We start from the raw sequence: 20763 nt of genomic DNA on the forward strand, positions 1-20763 counted from the left end.
ATAGCGCGGGCCGTCTAGCACCGACCACCACCACCACCACCACCACCACCACCACCACCACCGCCGCCGCAGGCTCGCGTGACGAGCAGAGGTGGGGAAACTCATTCATCCTTGGGAACTAGTTCACTGCTGATCGTTCTTTTTTGGGAACCGTTCATTTTTACTCGTTCACCGTTCATTCGTGCTTGGTACATGGTTCTTATGAAAAACTGAAAACTAGTAGTGTAAGTGACTGAAGGATGTAGGGTACCAAGAGGGGGGGAACTTGCCTCCCCCCTGGAGTATAGAGTTTTTATTCATTACAGAATTCTTACACACTTTTAAAAGTAATTTCTGTGATTCTGCAGAAACTCTCGTTTAGCCAGCCGTAGCCTTGTGTGGCTGATCGCAGGGAAATAATACAGCGTGGCGCACGGAAAACCGGCCCCAAGTACAGACTGCTCGCCAATTACGGACGATGTGTTGCCCGTTACGAGCAGATACAACGGACAGACAAACGTGTAATAATTAGGCAGTGAAGAAGTAACAAGCTAATGCAAGCAACAATTGTGAAACAATCGATGACGATGTGTAGAGAGCTGGGGAAGAGAACATGAAAATCTCACGCGACGCGCATGGGCTATATAGCACATGTAGACTTGTAAACCTGTTGGTGGCTGTTTCCCAACTTAATAGACCACAAGTGTCTCGTATAAAATTCTCCGTTTCGACTTCCACTACATAGCTATGCTGCGTTGTAAACAATAATCGTTTACACCCTATATATACTTCACGTTGTCTCCGAGTTCGTAGGCGAAGTAGAGACTTTATGGAAGCATAAAATAAAATGTGGTTTTCTCGTACTTACGTCACACGCTTAGTAAAAATTAGGTTCTTATGTTGCATTGTTAAAGTTAATGCAGCAATAATAATAATAATAATTAAGTTCGCAGTAATGAAGTTTTTGGTTTCAAAGCTGCTTCTGAACTAATGTTTTTGAGATAATAAGTAAATACGATTCTATGGCAATCCATGCCTTTTCAAATGGAGAGGCACCGCTTTTCCTACTGACCCAAATTAACCCACAACCCACTTTTTTTTTTTTTTTCAAAGAAACCAAACTAGCAGGTAATGCAAATTGGAAACAAACAAATTTAAAAATAATTAGAGCCTTCTTAAATGTAATGTTTTGTATATGAAAGATACACGAAAATCGTTTTATGCGTATTTTCTTACATTAAAAATGAAGGAAATTATTGAAAGTTAGTTGCTAAATCAAGTCTATGAAACTAAAAAATATATGAATAAAAAAACTTGCCTTGTTATAAGTATGCCTTCTGCTGTTCATCGATATAATGAAGTGAGCTGATATGCCCTTTTGTTACCTGAAAAGACGTACCTATTACATACGACGTAATTTTTATGTAATTTACGTAAGTGTGAAATACTTTCTGATTACCGGTCGTGGACGCCGAATAGCCAGAACCAAGTGCAAGAACAGTTTGGAACACACATAAAAGGGGCGAGCGCAGTGAACGAAACGAGCAACTGGATACTGAACTGACTAGGAGCAGTCGGCAGTGGAAATGAGACAGGCGGTCGTGCGAAGAACGACGGGGGAGGCCGAGGGAGGCCGAGACTGAGACGAGCACGCGACCGAGGCTAGAACGAGAACTGACCAAGTGACCGCCGCGACCGAAGTGAACTAGGGACCGATCTTTTCCTTGGAATTCGCTCCTCGGTCCTTTCGCTCATCTTGGTGAGCCGTTCCTTTGCACCCGTTCGTTCGCGAACTACCCATCTCTAGTGACGAGGTTCAACAGCGGCGCTCTGCACTCCAGCCCTGCGCTAATGCGCCGATGCCTTACCTTGACTTACCTCACCAACTCGCTGCCCACCAGGCTACAACTGTACACACACACACACACACACACACACACACACACACACACACACACAGGTGGCGAAGCTCACGGGGTACCTCTTAGGCTAGGCGCAAATTGAGACGCGTATAGCGCGTGTGCGCGACGCAGCGCAGCGCATGTTTTTGTAACATCACAGGTTCAAATGGGACCGCGGAAACTGCGACGCGACTGGAACGCGACGCGGACGCGACTGGAACGCGACGCGGACGCGGACGCGACACGCGCGTGCGCCAGGCCGCGCGGCGTTGTGGTGGAGGCACAGTTTGTCGCACCGCGCGTCGCGCTTGCCTCGCTACCACCGTGGGAAATTTGAGGAGAGGAGCGGAAAAGTAGCCCGACCATATGCTCACATCGGAACGGCACACATCAGCAGTGGTAATATTGCCCATACGGTAAATTTTGCCTTACTGTGTACTGAATTTTATTGCCTTTGGATGCTGTTTCGTTTTTCGCCATTTAAACGCTCCAGCTTTCTTCGTTAGCACGTTATACTTTCCTGTTATTTGTATCTGCATAGTTTTGTTTTTCTTCTGTCAAGGAAAATGCATACTTCAGTAATTGATGAGCCATTGGGCGCTGGAATTGCACCATATGCCTCCGTGATGTTTTCAGATCGCAAGAAGGGACAGAGGGTAGCGAATAAGGAAGCAAGGAATATTATAATATCATGTGATTAAGAATCAAGGCAGGAAAGTAAAGCAAGATTATATTCTCGCTGCCTAGTAAGCTAGCGTATCTGTACGATCTGTTACAAAAATTTAGAAAGGGATAATCTCCACAGGTGTGATCCCTTTGTTCTTGTGGTAAAAAGCGTCCAAGGTCTGAAGTATACAAGTCTGACTGTGGTTACTTGGATATGGATGTAATAATGTAGTGGATGCAAGCTAGAAACAGTCGAAAAGCAGTCACAAATAACAATGTTTTAATTGGTTCGCCGTGACGAGAAAAAGCATTTCAATTGTTGCATGCACGTTATTAGCATTAATAAACTAATTATACAACAGGCAACACAAATGAAGAAAATGGTATTATTACGAAAGTAGGAATATCCTAAAAGAGTGTTATGATTAGATATATTTAATTTCTTGAAATGTACTGCTGACAAAGGCAGATCAACTTTCATGACAATGTTTTTCGAACTCCATCTCACAAGGCATACATGGATAGTTTGTGCATTCCTGTCGCGCGCATTATCCTTCGCTGCTGACATTACACCCACCATTGTGTTGTGCGACAGATCAATTGTTTATTTTTCTCAATAACTATTTTATTCGCGATCACGAATTGTCAGTTTGGCAAGCCCTAGATGAGTAAACAGTATCTGGCATGTGGCTATCATTCCGCCTGAAGGAACGCCCGTCATTATATTAATACTGCTCAGATCAAGAGAAGGAATAAAATCCTTTGTTAAGTTTCCATTCCCGTCGCTCAGTGTTAAAAATACGATGGGTTACGGGGATTCCACCAAAATTCCAATAGAATTGGCAATATAGTTTTGTGTGAGTTGTTAACTTTTTCTCATTCGAAGAAGCATCACCGTTTGTGAGTAATGGCCGCATTTCTCTTGGTGACTGATTTAATTGTACTTCCTTTGTCACAGTGTAATTTGCCAAACTCATCTCACAGCGGCTATTGAGACAGAATTCCGAAACGTAGGGCCTCATTAAACAAGTAATTGGCAATCACAGAGCTCAATAGCTTCCGAAAAACCTCATAGTGTCGGTTTGTAGTTACATGAAAGAAGAAAATTCATGTTTATTTTCATACGAGGAAGCTCTTGTTTCGCTGGCTGTCGATAACTCTTAGTAAATTACAGTCACTGGAGTGAAATAAATAAAAAGGGAAGTACAAGTACTAATATATGGCCATAGATAAGAAAGTACCGTGTGTTTCAGATTTTGCAAAACACTCTCCTCCTTGTGTGCTTATCATTCGCCAAACTTTCGATGTCTCGAGCGGTTTAGGAGATACGAGAGATGGTGCGAGTATTTCATTCTCGCGGGCGTGAGGTCGGAAGTGAGCGCGCTACATGGGATCCATTTTCTCGAGATCGGAGGCAGATAGAGACTTCCTCCCAAGTCTGAACAAAAATTCAGCATGTTAGCTAAAGTTCATACGCAGCAACGTATGGTGTGACACGCACCAAACGCAAAATCATAGCGACCCCTAATTTTCGTTGCAAACTTTTTGAGTTTTGCGTAGTGTCTTACTGAAATGTGTACATCACAATAAGAATGGTCATTAGCGAGGTGATGGGCACTTCGCCACGAAGCTGACATATAACGCTACAGGTAAGGCAAAAATCGTATTTCCAGTGAAGAGTTTCTGTAAAATCGTTTGAGAAAGGTAACGGGTTGCGCGTGCTTCGGTTCAGTCAGCGCAGAGCGTCGCCAGCCGGCGCGTGCGAAGTGACCCGTGCGGCACGTGCGTGTCGCGCTGTAGTCACGTGTCACGTCACACGTGCTGTACGCGTCTCAATTTGCGCCTAGCCCGCAGCAGCAACTCCACGTGTAAACTGATGGCAGACCTCTCCCCAGTCCTGAATCGGCAGAAGTCGATAAACGTCGGCAGGCTTCGGTAAGGCACGCAGTTTCGACTGCTCCCACCATTACGCAGCTGACTGTTGAAAGACTTCCACTCCATTCACCATTCACTGTTCGCATCTCATGTTTCTAATACACGCATTCTGGTATTCGGTAAACTAATAATTCAGGTAATATTAATAATTTCCATGGGGTTGCCTGATTTATTTGACGATTCTTACAGCTTGTCTCACGCTGATCTGCGAGAGCAGCTTGGCGCCAGGAATTTTCTTTATTTATGGTCGAGAGAGCAGTCTTCCTAGCAGCCATGATGGCTCCCCGTTTTTTATCCTTTTTTTCAGATTGCCAGGGTAGCACGTGCTGGCGTCTGAAAGTTCAGCAGTGGCCAAAATTTCTACTGCTCTCAGTTCCCCAACCTGCCTTACGAACCTTGTAACTGATATTTCTTCTCAGCTTTAACGTCGCGAGGTCGCCTCCCCGTGAAATTCCGGCCCTATGGCGGTGTACCCGTGGTCTAGGGGTAGCGTCTTTGATTCATAATCGAAACGTCTTCGGTCCCGGGTTCGATCCCCGCCACTGCCTAAATTTTGATAAATAATCAGCATTGCCGGCCGAAGACTTCCGGCATAAGAAGTCAGCCTCATTCTGCCAACGGCCTTGTCAAAGAGGGCGGAGGAGCGGATAGAGATTCAGGGCACTCTCTTGTCCTAGGGGTGGGAAATTGCCCCTAAAGGCGGAAGAATCAGCAATGATCAACGACATGAGGATGCAGAAGGCAATGGAAACCACTGCATTAAAGACACGTAACGTGTATCCACAGGACATGTGGCCTGTAGTTGAAGAAGTGTCATGATGATATCTCTCCATTGGCAAAAGATTCCGGAATAGTCCCCCATTCGGATCTCCGGGAGAGGACTGCCAAGGGGGAGGTTACCATGAGAAAAAGACTGAATAGTCTACGAAAGGATAACGTTCTACGAGTCGGGGGGGTGGAATGTCACAAGCTTGAACGTGGTAGGGAAACTAGAAAATCTGAAAAGGGAAATGCAAAGGCTCAATCTAGTTATAGTAGGGGTCAGTGAAGTGAAGTGGAAGGAAGACAAGGATTTCTGGTCAGATGAGTATTGGGTAATATCAACAGCAGCAGAAAATGGTATAACAGGTGTAGCATTCGTTATGAATAGGAAGGTAGGGCAGAGGGTGTGTTACTGTGAACAGTTCAGTGACCGGGTTGTTCTAATCAGAATCGACAGCAGACCAACACCGACAACGATAGTTCAGGTATACATGCCGACGTCGCAAGCTGAAGATGAACAGATAGAGAAAGTGTATGAGGATATTGAAAGGGTAATGCAGTATGTAAAGGGGGGCGAAAATCTAATAGTCATGGGCGACTGGAATGCAGTTGTAGGGGAAGGAGTAGAAGTAAAGGTTACAGGAGAATATGGGCTTGGGACAAGGAATGAAAGAGGAGAAAGCCTGATTGAGTTCTGTAACAAGTTTCAGCTAGTAACAGCTAATACCCTGTTCAAGAATCACAAGAGAAGGAGGTATACTTGGAAAAGGCCGGGAGATACGGGAAGATTTCAATTAGATTACATCATGGTCAGAAAGAGATTCCGAAATCAGATACCGGATTGTAAGGCGTACCCAGGAGCAGATATAGACTCAGATCACAATATAGTAGTGATGAAGAGCAGGCTGAAGTTTAAGAGATTGGTCAGGAAGAATCAATACGCAAAGAAGTGGGATACGGAAGTACTAAGGAATGACGAGATACGTTTGAAATTCTCTAACGCTATAGATACAGCAATAAGGAATAGCGCAGTAGGCAGTACAAAATGGTTCAAATGGCTCTGAGCACTATGGGACTCAACTGCTGTGGTCATCAGTCCCCTAGAACTTAGAACTACTTAAACCTAACTAACCTAAGGACAGCACACAACACCCAGCCATCACGAGGCAGAGAAAATCCCTGACCACGCCAGGAATCGAACCCGGGAACCCGGGCGTGGGAAGCGAGAACGCTACCGCACTACCACGAGATGCGGGCAGTAGGCAGTACAGTTGAAGGGGAATGGACATCTCGAAAAAGGGCCATCACAGAAGTTGGGAAGAAATACATAGGTACAAAGAAGGTAGCTGCGAAAAAACCGTGGGTAACAGAAGAAATACTTCAGTTGATTAATGAAAGGAGGAGGTACAAACATGTTCCGGGAAAATCAGGAATACAGAAATAAAAGTCGCTGAGGAATGAAATAAATAGGAAGTGCAGGGAAGCTAAGACGAAATGGCTGCAGGAAAAATGTGAAGACATCGAAAAAGATATGATTGTCGGAAGGACAGACTCAGCATACAGGAAAGTCAAAACAACCTTTGGTGACATTAAAAGCAACGGTGGTAACATTAAGAGTGCAACGGGAATTCCACTGTTAAATGCAGAGGAGAGAGCAGATAGGTGGAAAGAATACATTGAAAGCCTCTATGAGGGTGAATATTTGTCTGATGTGATAGAAGAAGAAACAGGAGTCGATTTAGAAGAGATAGGGGATCCAGTATTAGAATCGGAATTTAAAAGAGCTTTGGAGGACTTACGGTCAAATAAGGCAGAAGGGATAGATAACATTCCATCAGAATTTCTAAAATCATTTGGGGAAGTGGCAACAAAACGACTATTCACGTTGGTGTGTAGAATATATGAGTCTGGCGATATACCATCTGACTTTCGGAAAAGCATCATCCACACAATTCCGAAGACGGCAAGAGCTGACAAGTGCGAGAATTATCGCACAATCAGCTTAACAGCTCATGCATAGAAGCTGCTTATAAGAATAATATACAGAAAAATGGAAAAGAAAATTGAGAATGCGCTAGGTGAAGACCAGTTTGGTTTTAGCAGAAGTAAAGGGACGAGAGAGGCAATTCTGACGTTACGGCTAATAATGGAAGCAAGGCTAAAGAAAAATCAAGACACTTTCATAGGATTTGTCGACCTGGAAAAAGCGTCCGACAATATAAAATGGTGCAAGCTGTTCGAGATTCTGAAAAAAGTAGGGGTAAGCTATAGGGAGAGACGGGTCATATACAATATGTACAACAACCAAGAGGGAACAATAAGAGTGGACGATCAAGAACGAGGTGCTCGTATTAAGAAGGGTGTAAGACAAGGCTGTAGCCTTTCGCCCCTACTCTTCAATCTGTACATCGAGAAAGCAATGATGGAAATAAAAGAAAGGTTCAGGAGTGGAATTAAAATACAAGGTGAAAGGATATCAATGATACGATTCGCTGATGACATTGCTATCCTGAGTGAAAGTGAAGAAGAATTAAATGATCTACTGAACGGAATGAACAGTCTAATGAGTACACAGTATGGTTTGAGAGTAAATCGGAGGAAGACGAAGGTAATGAGAAGTAGTAGAAATGAGAACAGCGAGAAACTTGACATCGGGATTGATGGTCACGAAGTCAATGAAGTTAAGGAATTCTGCTACCTAGGCAGTAAAATAACCAATGACGGACGGAGCAAGGAGGACATCAAAAGCAGACTCGCTATGGCAAAAAAGGCATTTCAGGCCAAGAGAAGTCTACTAATATCAAATACCGGCCTTAATTTGAGGATGAAATTTCTGAGGATGTACGTCTGGAGTACAGCATTGTATGGTAGTGAAACATGGACTGTGGGAAAACCGGAACCGAAGAGAATCGAAGCATTTGAGATGTGGTGCTATAGACGAATGTTGAAAATTAGGTGGTCTGATAAGGTAAGGAATGAGGAGGTTCTACGCAGAATCGGAGAGGAAAGGAATATGTGGAAAACACTGATACGGAGAAGGGAGAGGGTGATAGGACATCTGCTAAGACATGAGGGAATGACTACCATGGTACTAGAGGGAGCTGTAGAGGGCAAAAACTGTAGAGGAAGACACAGATTGGAATACGTCAAGCAAATAATTGAGGACGTAGGTTGCAAGTGCTACTCTGAGATGAAGAGGTTAGCACAGGAAAGGAATTCGTGGCGGGCCGCATCAAACCAGTCAGTAGACTGATGAAAAAAAAAAAAAGATTGGCCAGTTCAGGTGCGCGCCCGTTTTTCGCGGGCCGGCACCAACCGCCCTCCGCGGATGGATAGTGGGCAAAGGGGCAGTGGGGACAGCAGTGCAGTTCTAGTGTGACCGTGGAGGTGCCGCTTCCAGGAGATGGAGTTCGGTAAGCACGAGCGCCGACGAGCACTGTAGATTCGCGCCCTGCGGCCCAGAGGGAACCTGATAGGTCGTTGTACTGACGTGCGCTCCTTGAATCACGGTTTCTGCCATGTTTTCCGTCTTATAAGACTGTAGGGTTTTCCTTGTACAGTCGGGCGCAATGCGCGAGACGTGTCGATTACTCACAGAAGCTTGCAGTACGGCACTAAAGTGCGTACATTCATGCTCACTTTTCCACTTCGCCCGACGGTACGTCCCCTTCAGTTCTCCTGTGTAAAATTCGTGTCACAATTTATGTCTTCTTAGCTTGAAAACTTGTGCCCTTTGTCCTACGCCACGTGGCGAGTGTCTGGCGCCCCTTCGTGTTTCGTTAACGTAGTCGGACCGCGAGCCAAAGTTATTTGAATAGTTTCCCGTCTTGCTGGTGGAACACGTATGTATTCAGTAGCAGCGATGGCGAGGCATGACAGATTCTCTGACCAGCGAGTTATTTATCGTTGCTAGCCTGCGCTTGACCGTGCGAGAGTTGAGTTGCGAGGCAGTTGTGGTACGTAGCGAGTGGCGAGAGCGTGTAGTTCGTTGGTGCCAGTAGCGCGCGAGAGACAGTCGGAGTTGTGTGTGAGGTCCCTGGTCAAGGTTCAGGACGAGGTATATTTTTTAAATAAGGTAATGATGCAGCATTGCGCACATCTGATAATGTAATGTATATTAACTGTAATTAATTTGTTCAAGGATTGTCCCAATAATAATTTTCTCCTCAAACCAATCATTTTTTTAGAAAAGAATCATTACAATTGAAACAATATTTCCTTTGCTTTTCCTCCCAGAATCAATTTATCAGGTTACTCTTAACGTTTATTTTGTGGGGACTTAATATTTTTGCACATTGTTATTATCATTGAGTTTTATTACTGTGGGAAGCTAACGTTTGGCACTATTTGCAATTCTTTTCATTTAAAAATAATTACGGGGACGTTACACTTAGCAGAATGAATATTTACATTTAAAAATTATCCTTCATTTTTGCGGGAAGGTTACACCTGGTTCTATTCCCATTAACATTTGATTATTGTCGTGTTCAAAATTCTCCGGGGAAGTTACACTGGTTGTATTCCTTTAGTACAAGAGGCTAACTAGCGATTCACCCACAGTAGCATCTTTCTCAGTCTTTGGCTGATTCGTGGTGGTGGTGGTCCTTGCATGCCTGCAACCCCTTCCTTTAGTACATTGCACCCCCATTTCATAATACGGCGATCGTCCCTAAAATTCCTTGTCTCCTGCTATCGTGGCTTATTATGAACGAGTGTTGGGGGGGGGGGGGGGGGGGCAAGCTGCTGAACTCAATTCTTTCTTCCCCCACCCCCATTTGATTGTGTAATTGTTCAGTATTCAACTGTTAAGTAAACGAGTCCTTTAATCTGTACATTCTCCCTTTCATTGCGTGAAGCCATCCTTAGTGTCACAGTAGGACAATGAAGAACTATATCGGTTGCTACAAGGTCTCGCGCCATTAACGATAGGATGAAGATTCGACATCGCGCGCTTCGCACGACCATTGCACGCATGGCACCGATAACAGTAACAATAATTTTCATTTATCCCCCATCGATAAACTGGGAAGTGTTCACGGGTCAGTGTGAGTACGTGAGCACTAAATCCACATGATGTGGTGGAGGTAGCGGCCTCTGTTTTACCTTGCTGGTTTTAAAAAAAAAAAAAGGAATATCAAAAATTACAGCCCCTACACACAGGGATAGTAACCCGTACAACAAAACGAGCCACCGCTTTTACTGTGTTGTACGAGGTAGCCACTGTCGTCTGCTTCGTTATTGTTTTGTGCTGTACTGTTCTGCGTGTTTTTATTGTGCAGTTGGGCTAAACATTATGGAAGTGAGTGAAGAGGCAGTTGCTGGCCCATCTCGGGAGTCGCCAGCAACCCCTACCGGTAGGCATACGGTTAGAAGGAAACCAGTATTACGTAGCGATGCTCGCAAAATTATATTGCGTGCGACTGAATGCTGCAAAAAGGGAAAGGGAGCAGAAAAAACTGCTTCACCCCATTTACAAATCTTCAGTGAGAACTGCTACATACACGGGACGAACCGTGCGTAGCATCGTAAGATTCAAACAGTTTTCCAAGAATCGCCCTGGCGTTATCACCACAAACGCCTGGCAAGAAAAGGTGAGTTTCCAATTTCAGATATTTTGTTCGCCATCACTTTGAAGGAGCCCCCTATTTCGTCCGAATTACCTTGTTTTTCCAGAATGAGATTTTCACTCTGCAGCGGAGAGTGCGCTGATATGAAACTTCCTGGCAGATTAAAACTGTGTGCCGGACCGAGACTCGAACTCGGGACCTTTGCCTTTCGCGGGCAAGTGCTCTACCAACTGAGCTACCCGAGCACGACTCACGCCCCGTCCTCACAGCTTTCCTTCTGGTAGCTCAGTTGGTAGAGCACTTGCCCGCGAAAGGCAAAGGTACGGAGTTCGAGTCTCTGGCGCACACACAATTTTAATCTGCCAGGAAGTTTCATACCTTATATTTCATTTTTCCTTGCTACCGTATTGCTTTGTATGGAAACACCACTGGTTACTGTATTATTTCGAAACATATTCATATTACAGTACATTTCCAAATTCAAAAAAAATACATGCAGTGCAGAAGGCATTTTCTTATCAATCTTTGTCTGTTTCAACTTAGGAAAAGAAGAGAAATCGAAATAATGATCGATGATTTCAACCAGCGTGTCATTCGCGACACGATAGCGGAATTGTATTCAGTGCGGAAGATTGTGCCGAGCCTGCGAACACTGCTTCCAGTTCGGAGAACAACTAACCAAATTTTCATTGCAATGGAATGAAAGGTTTGTCAACGTATCGTAGACACACACACACACACACACACACACACACACACACACACACACATATATATATATATATATATATATATGTATTTTAATGCACATGACGATTTCAGTTTTGTTGACGAACAACATTTAAAGCGTGTTTTACTTCCAAGCCTTTCGTCTGCTTTCGTGTAAGCATGACGCGCAATTTGTAGTGCCAGCACTGCAACTGGTAGGTGGGCCTTGTCCCCCCCCCAACGGCTCCCCTCCCCTCGCCAGCCAATGCTTGCTTCCTCCTTTCCTCCTCTCCCCGCACTCCCCTCGCAACTGTGCCTTCTTACAGTTAACACACTGTGCAGCCGTCCACAACGACGAAAGAGTTGCCAGTGTGGGAGTTTGTGCAGTAATTCGTCTCTCTCTATCGCGTCCCAGGATATATCCTATGGGATTCAAGTCTGGCCATCTGGGTGGCCAAATGATTCGCTCGAATCGGGAACAGTTGCGGCGTGGTGACACGGCCTGTGGTCATGCATGAACATTTCTACGACTGTTTGGTAGCATGACGTCAATCAATGGCTACAAATGGTCTCCAACCAGCCAAACATACCCATTTCCAGTCAATCATCGGTTCACTTCGACCACAGGAAGACTGCACTGTACTTCCTTCTCTAGATTGTCGCACAGTTGACAAAATGGTAGATATCGAAATGGACGACAGAGGGATAGAGAAACAATTAAAATCGCTCAAAAGAGGAAAGGCCGCTGGACCTGATGGGCTACCAGTTCGATTTTTACACAGAGTACGCGAAGGAACTTGCCCCCCTTCTTGCAGCGGTGTACCGTAAGTCTCCAGAAGAGCGTAGCGTTCCGAAGGATTGGAAAAGGGCACAGGGCATCCCCGTTTTCAAGAAGGGACGTCGAACAGATGTGCAAAACTATAGACCTATATCTCTAACGTCGATCAGTTCTAGAATTTTTGGAACACGTATTATGTTCCAGTATAATCAATTTTCTGGAGACTAGAAATCTACTGTGTAGGAATCACCATGGGTTTCGAAAAAGACGCTCGTGTGGAACCCAGCTCGCGCTATTCGTCCACGAGACTCAGAGGGCCATAGACACGGACTCCCAGGTCGATGCCGTGTTCCTCGACTTCCGCAAGGCGTTCGATACAGTTCCCCACAGTCGTTTAATGAACAAAGTAAGAGCATATGGACTATCAGACCAATTGTGTGATTGGATTGAGGAGTTCATAGATAACAGAACGCAGCACGTCATTCTCAATGGAGAGAAGTCTTCCGAAGTAAGAGTGATTTCAGGTGTGCCGGAAGGGAGTGTCTTAGGACCGTTGCTATTCACAATATACATAAATGACCTTGTGGATAACATTGGAAGTTCACTGAGGATTTTTGCGCATAATGCTGTGGTATATCGAGAGGTTGTAACAATGGAAAATTGTACTGAATGCAGGAGGATATGCAGCGAATTGACGCATGGTGCAGGGAATGGCAATTGAATCTCGACAATTGTAATGTGCTGTGAATACATAGAAAGATCCCTTATCATTTAGCTACAATATAGCAGGTCAGCAACTGGAAGCGGTTAATTCCGTAAATTACCTGGGAGTACGCATTAGGAGTGATTTAAAATGGAATAATCGTATAAAGTTGATCGTCGGTAAAGCAGATGCCAGACTGAAATTCATTGGAAGAATCCTAAGGAAATGCAACCCGAAAACAAAGGGAGTAGGTTACAGTACGCTTGTTCGCCCACTGCTCGAATACTGCTCACCAGTGTGGGATACGTACCAGATAGGGTCGATAGAAGAGATAGATAGGATCCAACGGAGAGCAGCGCGCTTCGTTACAGGATCATTTAGTAATCGCGAAAGCGTTACGGAGATGACAGAAACTCCAGTGGAAGACTCTGCAGGAGAGACGCTCAGTAGCTCGGTACGGGCTTTTGTTGAAGTTTCGAGAACATACCTTCACCGAGGAGTCGAGGAGTATATTGCTCGCTCCTACGTATATCTCGCGAAGAGACCGTGAGGATAAAATCAGAGAGATTAGAGCCCACAGAGAGGCATACCGACAATCCTCCTTTCCACGAACAATACGAGACTGGAATAGAAGGGAGAACCGATAGAGGTACTCAAGGTACCCTCCGCCACACACCGTCAGGCGGCTTCAGAGTATGGATGTAGATGTAGGACCCAGCGCATTCCATGTAAACACAGCCCACATCATTATGGAGCCCACCACCGGTTTGCACAGTGCGTTGTGGACAACTTCCGTCCACAGCTTCGTGAGATGTGCGCCACACTCTAGCCCTACCATCAGCTATCGGGAATCAGCTAACCGAGCCACAGTCTTCCAGTGCGCACCTGACACGGTGGCGAGCCCAGCAGAGCCGCTGCGGGCGACGTCGCGCTGTTAGCAAAGGAGATCGCGTCGGCCGTCTGCTGCCACAGCCGATTAACGCCAAATATCGCCCCACTGTCGTGACGGATACGTCCGCCGTACGTCCTACATCCATTTCTGCTGGTATTTCACGTATTGTTGCTTGTCTGCCAGCACTGGCAATTATAAGCGAACACCGCTGCTCTCGGTCGTTAAGTGAAACCCGTCCAGCGTTGTCCACGGCGAGAGGTAATGCCCGAAATTTGGTTTTCACTGCACAATCTCGACACTGCACATCTCGCAATATTGAAATCCCTAACAATTTCCGAAACGGACCGTCCCGTGTGCCTAGCTCCAACCAGCGCTCCGCGCTGAAAGTCTGTTAATTCCTTTCGTGCGCCTATAATCACACCGGAAACTTTTTTCACACGAACCACCCGAGTACAAACGACGGATCCGGCAATGCACTGCCCTGTTATACCACGTGTACACGACACTATCGGCATCTTTATATGTGCGTATGGCTACCACATGACTTTTGTTACCTCAGGGTACAGCTTAAAGGTGAAGCTGTGTTGCAAAGGCGTACGGCTGGTGTGCACCCATCACGGCTGCAAGTTAGGCGATGGCGGCATGTTCACACTTGCTACCGAAACGGGTAGCCAGGTGGTAAACTAATTTTCTCTACCAAATTTAGTTATTCCGCTTGTGTCGGTCGCTGTTCCGAAGCACTGTCTCGGGAATTTGTACGGCCCCTGGTCACATCACATCATTAGCACTTGAGTCTTCAACTTCGTATGAGTGAAGAAGACGCAATCTGTTTATTGAGCAAACAGTAAAGGAAACTAAAGAAAAATTTGCAGTAGGAATTAAAATCCATGGACAAGAAATAAAAGCTTGGAGGTTTGCCGACGACACTAACTCTGTCAGACAACGAAGGACCTGGAAGAGCAGTTGAATGGAATGGAGAGTGTCTTGAAAGCAGCATACAAGACGAACATAAAAAAAAAGCAAAACGAGGATAATCGGATGTGGTCGAATTAAATCGAGTGATCTGCGGGAACTAGATTAGGAAATGAGACGCTTAAAGTAGTAGACGAGTTTTGCTATTTGGGGAGCAAAATAACTGGTGATGGTTTAAGCTGGGAGGATACGAAATGCAGCCTGGCTATGGCAAGGAATGCGTTTCTGAAGAAGAAAAATTTATTAGTATAGAGTACACATGTCTCTGGAAGTATTTTCTGGAAGTATTTTCTGGAAGTATTTTCTGGAAGTATTTTCTGGAAGTATTTTCTGGAAGTATTTTCTGGAAGTATTTTCTGGAAGTATTTTCTGGAAGTATTTTCTGGAAGTATTTTCTGGAAGTATTTTCTGGAAGTATTTTCTGGAAGTATTTTCTGGAAGTATTTTCTGGAAGTATTTTCTGGAAGTATTTTCTGGAAGTATTTTCTGGAAGTATTTTCTGGAAGTATTTTCTGGAAGTATTTTCTGGAAGTATTTTCTGGAAGTATTTTCTGGAAGTATTTTCTGGAAGTATTTTCTGGAAGTATTTTCTGGAAGTATTTTCTGGAAGTATTTTCTGGAAGTATTTTCTGGAAGTATTTGTATGGAGTGTAGCCATGTATTGAAGTGAAACATGGACGATAAATAATTTGTGCAAAAAGAGGCGAAACTTTCGAAATGTGGTGCTAAAGAAGAATGCTCAAAATTACGTGAGTAGATCACACAAATAATGAGGAGGTACTGAAAAGAACTGGGGAGAAGACGGATTACTGGCACAACTTGAGTAGAAGAAGGGATCGGTTTGTAGGACACGTGCTGAGGCATCAAGGGATCACCAATTTAGTATTGGAGGGCAGCGTGGAGGGTAAAAATCGTAGAGGGAGAGAACATTTTCAGTATCACTTTATGCGTTTGGTCGTTTACTAGTCGGTAGTTGTGAATATTATATTATTTATGATCGTAAAAATTTGTAGACTGCCAAATAACATTGTAAAATTAATAAAAGGTTATCCGATTACACGTATTTTTCCTATTCCATCAACTGTAATATAAATAGTAGAGAAAATGACTGTGCTAGAAACAAAAAAAAAAAAGACTGAGGAGCGGGAGTCGATCAAGCGACCCAACGGTTAGAGACTCGATCGCTAACCACTCGGCTGCCGGCGCTTAATGGTAAAAATGGCGACGCAGAGGCGTATATATTGGACGACCGGAATTGTTCTGAGATTTAGTCAGTAACGCCTGGGAAGTACGGACGCGCTGCTGCTCACACACTTTGACGTCCTCGTCGAGTACTACGAGTGTGAGTTCTTTAATCGTTCAGGAAAGTGACCAGTCAAAGGAAAAATTACAAATATGGCTTACTAAAGGGCTAACATGTGCAGTACAGTACTTTAATGTTCCGCTAGGCACTCAGTTATATCCCGAAGAGTCCTTAGTCTTCAATGATTCAATTATTCCTATTGCGAATTGAAATATTACTGTATCTTATTGCTGTCAGAACCCCTCAGGGAGCATTAAAGATAAACACCAGCCCTAATTGTTCAATTGTAATGTGACCAGTTTCCAAATTACATACAAAAATAACCAGTATTTCAGTTTACATATAATTCGAAAACGACGCTTTGCTGATTGACATTGTTCTTATGTGAAAAACACAAATTAAATGTGAAATTAATACTGTAACTAATCGAAAGAAATGCAGCACATGGCCAGGATGTACCAGTAAACCTATCATTATAAAATTACTACAGCAATTTAAATCGAACATATAAATAAACCACGTTAATTGAATCTCCGATATATGTTAGCTCTAAAATTCAGGCACTAGTTGATTTGTTATACAAAACATTCAGAAATGTAATTGTTAACTGTAAAATAATTAGTCAAAAAATGTTATATTAACTCGTAGTTAAGTTGAAAATACACTCCTCGAAATGGAAAAAAGAACACTGACACCGGTGTGTCAGACCCACGATACTTGCTCCGGACACTGCGAGAGGGCTGTACAAGCAATGATCACACGCACGGCACAGCGGACACACCAGGAACCGCGGTGTTGGCCGTCGAATGGCGCTAGCTGCGCAGCATTTGTGCACCGCCGCCGTCAGTGTCAGCCAGTTTGCCGTGGCATACGGAGCTCCATCGCAGTCTTTAACACTGGTAGCATGCCGCGACAGCGTGGACGTGAACCGTATGTGCAGTTGACGGACTTTGAGCGAGGGCGTATAGTGGGCATGCGGGAGGCCGGGTGGACGTACCGCCGAACTGCTCAACACGTGGGGCGTGAGGTCTCCACAGTACATCGATGTTGTCGCCAGTGGTCGGCGGAAGGTGCACGTGCCCGTCGACCTGGGACCGGACCGCAGCGACGCACGGATGCACGCCAAGACCGTAGGATCCTACGCAGTGCCGTAGGGGACCGCACCGCCACTTCCCAGCAAATTAGGGACACTGTTGCTCCTGGGGTATCGGCGAGGACCATTCGCAACCGTCTCCATGAAGCTGGGCTACGGTCCCGCACACCGTTAGGCCGTCTTCCGCTCACGCCCCAACATCGTGCAGCCCGCCTCCAGTGGTGTCGCAACAGGCGTGAATGGAGGGACGAATGGAGACGTGTCGTCTTCAGCGATGAGAGTCGCTTCTGCCTTGGTGCCAATGATGGTCGTATGCGTGTTTGGCGCCGTGCAGGTGAGCGCCACAATCAGGAATGCATACGACCGAGGCACACAGGGCCAACACCCGGCATCATGGTGTGGGGAGCGATCTCCTACACTGGCCGTACACCACTGGTGATCGTCGAGGGGACACTGAATAGTGCACGGTACATCCAAACCGTCATCGAACCCATCGTTCTACCATTCTTAGACCGGCAAGGGAACTTGCTGTTCCAACAGGACAATGCACGTCCGCATGCATCCCGTGCCACCCAACGTGCTCTAGAAGGTGTAAGTCAACTACCCTGGCCAGCAAGATCTCCGGATCTGTCCCCCATTGAGCATGTTTGGGACTGGATGAAGCGTCGTCTCACGCGGTCTGCACGTCCAGCACGAACGCTGGTCCAACTGAGGCGCCAGGTGGAAATGGCATGGCAAGCCGTTCCACAGGACTACATCCAGCATCTCTACGATCATCTCCATGGGAGAATAGCAGCCTGCATTGCTGCGAAAGGTGGATATACACTGTACTAGTGCCGACATTGTGCATGCTCTGTTGCCTGTGTCTATGTGCCTGTGGTTCTGTCAGTGTGATCATGTGATGTATCTGACCCCAGGAATGTGTCAATAAAGTTTCCCCTTCCTGGGACAATGAATTCACGGTGTTCTTATTTCAATTTCCAGGAGTGTAGGCTCACCTTGTTCAGCACTGAGATTGCTAAAAATTTACAATGTGTAGCTCATATTCGGTGAAACTTTTGCTTGTAATTTTATGTAAAATTGTAATTTTCATTGTAGGTAATTGTTAACAAATGTATAAATAGAGGTGACGCAGGCGCCTTGGGGCACTAGTTTTTTGGCTAGGGTTGCGAGCAAATGTATTGGTTCAAATGGCTCTGAGCACTATGGGACTTAACAGCTGTGGTCATCAGTCCCCTAGAACTTAGAACTACTTAAACCTAACTAACCTAAGGACATCACACAGCACCCAGTCATCGCGAGGCAGAGAAAATCCCTGACCCCGCCGGGAATCGAACCCGGGAACCCGGGCGTGGGAAGCGAGAACACTACCGCACGACCACGAGATGCGGAAGGCAAATGTGTTGTAGGCTCACTCTTTTGTTGAGTGTTGTGAACTCTGTGTCGTTTGATGTCAACTTTTGTGTACATGTGACGTAACCGGTACAGTTCACCAGACTCGGACACAAGAGTCCTGGAAATATATTGGTACTAAAACTGCACTGTGCTTTGGAATTTATTTGGGAGTCTTCCGCAATCCTTTCCATAGGCTGCACAGCGACGAAACACGAATCCATGAACTGTACAAAACCCCGAGAACTAAACAACTCTCAACGTCGGTAGAATTGACGTGAAAGCAACAGCGCATCGACTGGGCATTTCACACAAAAAACATTTGCAATGCGGAGGTGGGAAAATATAAACATCTCTGAATACAGTTAGCACCATAGATGTCGCAGAATCGAACGTCACGATGTAAGTGCGAGTTTTTCACGCGTCTCGCTGCTTAACAACGACCTACGTCGCGAACTATGTTAGTAGGTAGGTTCGAATGGCTCTGAGCACTATGCGACTTAACTTTTGAGGTCATCAGTCGCCTAGAACTTAGAACTAATTAAACCTAACTAACCTAAGGACATCACACACATCCGTGCCCGAGGCAGGATTCGATCCTGCGGCCGTAGCGGTCGCTCGGTTCCAGACTGTAGCGCCTAGAACCGCACGGCCAGTCCGGCCGGGTTAGTAGGTAGGTTCTTATGACCACAGCAGTTATTATGTGACAGTAAAGGACGTGTGCACCAAGTTCGGGTGGAATCGCTGAAATGGTTCAGGAGAAAACGTGGCAAACACACACACACACACACACACACACACACACACACACACACACACCTGACTGTCCGCGAAGGATGCGGCGCAGTGCGGCGCCCCGACCCCGATATTAAACCGGGTCCCCGGTTCGTGCCCCGCCGCGGTTCGTCGATGTCGTAATTACGCGCTCGCCGTGCGCTGCCCCTAATGGTGCGCCCGCCAGCGAGTAATTAAACGCTGTGTGTAATTCCGGAACTGGGGCGCATCGGGGACGCAGTATCTGGAAGCGGCGCTCCGGCGGCTGCGGTGATAAAGCGACGCCGACAACCCGCGCGCGTGCGTGCGTGGGTGGGTAGCGGCCGAGTCGCTTTCAGCGTGCTCATCCGCTCTCGCCACCCCAGAGAACACTGACGCGATTGAACTTCATGTGATGTCCTTTCGATAGCGTGCGAGCGGGTTGACTGACGGATGGTGTCTTGGAAAGAGCTTACAAAGTCAACGTGAACGAGTGGAAATTAAATGCAGTCGATTTACAGCGTAATTATAGTTACACTTTCACAACGCTAGAGAAACAACACCACTGGTCAGAATGACGTCAAATTGCAACGAAATATTATCGGAAAAAGGGGGAAAACGTATGGCAGAAAAAAAAAAAATAGTGTGACATTTGATCAATAGACGCCGCTGTATGTGCCAGGATACGTAAATGGAAACACCTGTCACGCGCGCGACCCACTGAAGTCTGTATAAACACGCCGGGTACACCGGCTTCTCCTCCCTTCACGTCTGCGACGTTCGCCATGGCTGTCTCAATGCAGGATCGCGCTCTGCCTGTAGAGCTCCATTACAAGAACGATGACTCTGCACACGTCGCTCTGCGCAAGTTCCGGACACTGAAGGGTTTTGGAAAAGGCGTTGGTCCGATGCAGAGGTGGAGAGGGCCTTTAGCTAACTAAATTTGATGAAAACTTCTCTCCGGAACAGACTAACTACTATTATAGCGAACGCCATAATTACAATAAGAGCTCGTCTTAATCGTGTCGCTAAATGCTGTCACGGTTACGAGCTGCCGGAGAAGGTATTCCAAGAAATCGGCACTATAAGAGCATATGCTCCACCGATGTCTTGACTGGACACGCAGACCTAGCGCTGACTTTGATCTTAAGTTCAATGTTTAGATTTATGAGGGGCTGTGTGGGGTCAGTGTTTTTATATGGCGTGGAAAGTTGGACGTTGAAGGTGAACACCGTCAGCAAGTGGGAAGTATTCGAGATGTAGTTACATCGAGGAATACTTAAAATTCCGTGGACAGCAAGGAAAACAAATGAACAGCTCTTCAGAGTAGTAAAAGAGACCGCGAACTGCTAACCACAA

At 45.7% G+C, this 20763-nt stretch overlaps 1 protein-coding gene and 1 non-coding gene across 2 annotated transcripts in view; both read right to left on the bottom strand.

Moving 5' to 3' along the window:
• Nucleotides 1–20763, bottom strand: part of LOC124720199 — a 1401865-nt gene that overhangs the window by 1063237 nt on the left and 317865 nt on the right. The window lies entirely within an intron of this gene.
• On the bottom strand, nt 10982–11056 carry Trnas-cga. The gene has a single exon. It is a non-coding gene; the product is annotated as a tRNA-Ser (tRNA).

Source organism: Schistocerca piceifrons, chromosome 11 (genome assembly GCF_021461385.2).
Source record: "Schistocerca piceifrons isolate TAMUIC-IGC-003096 chromosome 11, iqSchPice1.1, whole genome shotgun sequence".
Lineage (NCBI taxonomy): Eukaryota > Metazoa > Arthropoda > Insecta > Orthoptera > Acrididae > Schistocerca > Schistocerca piceifrons.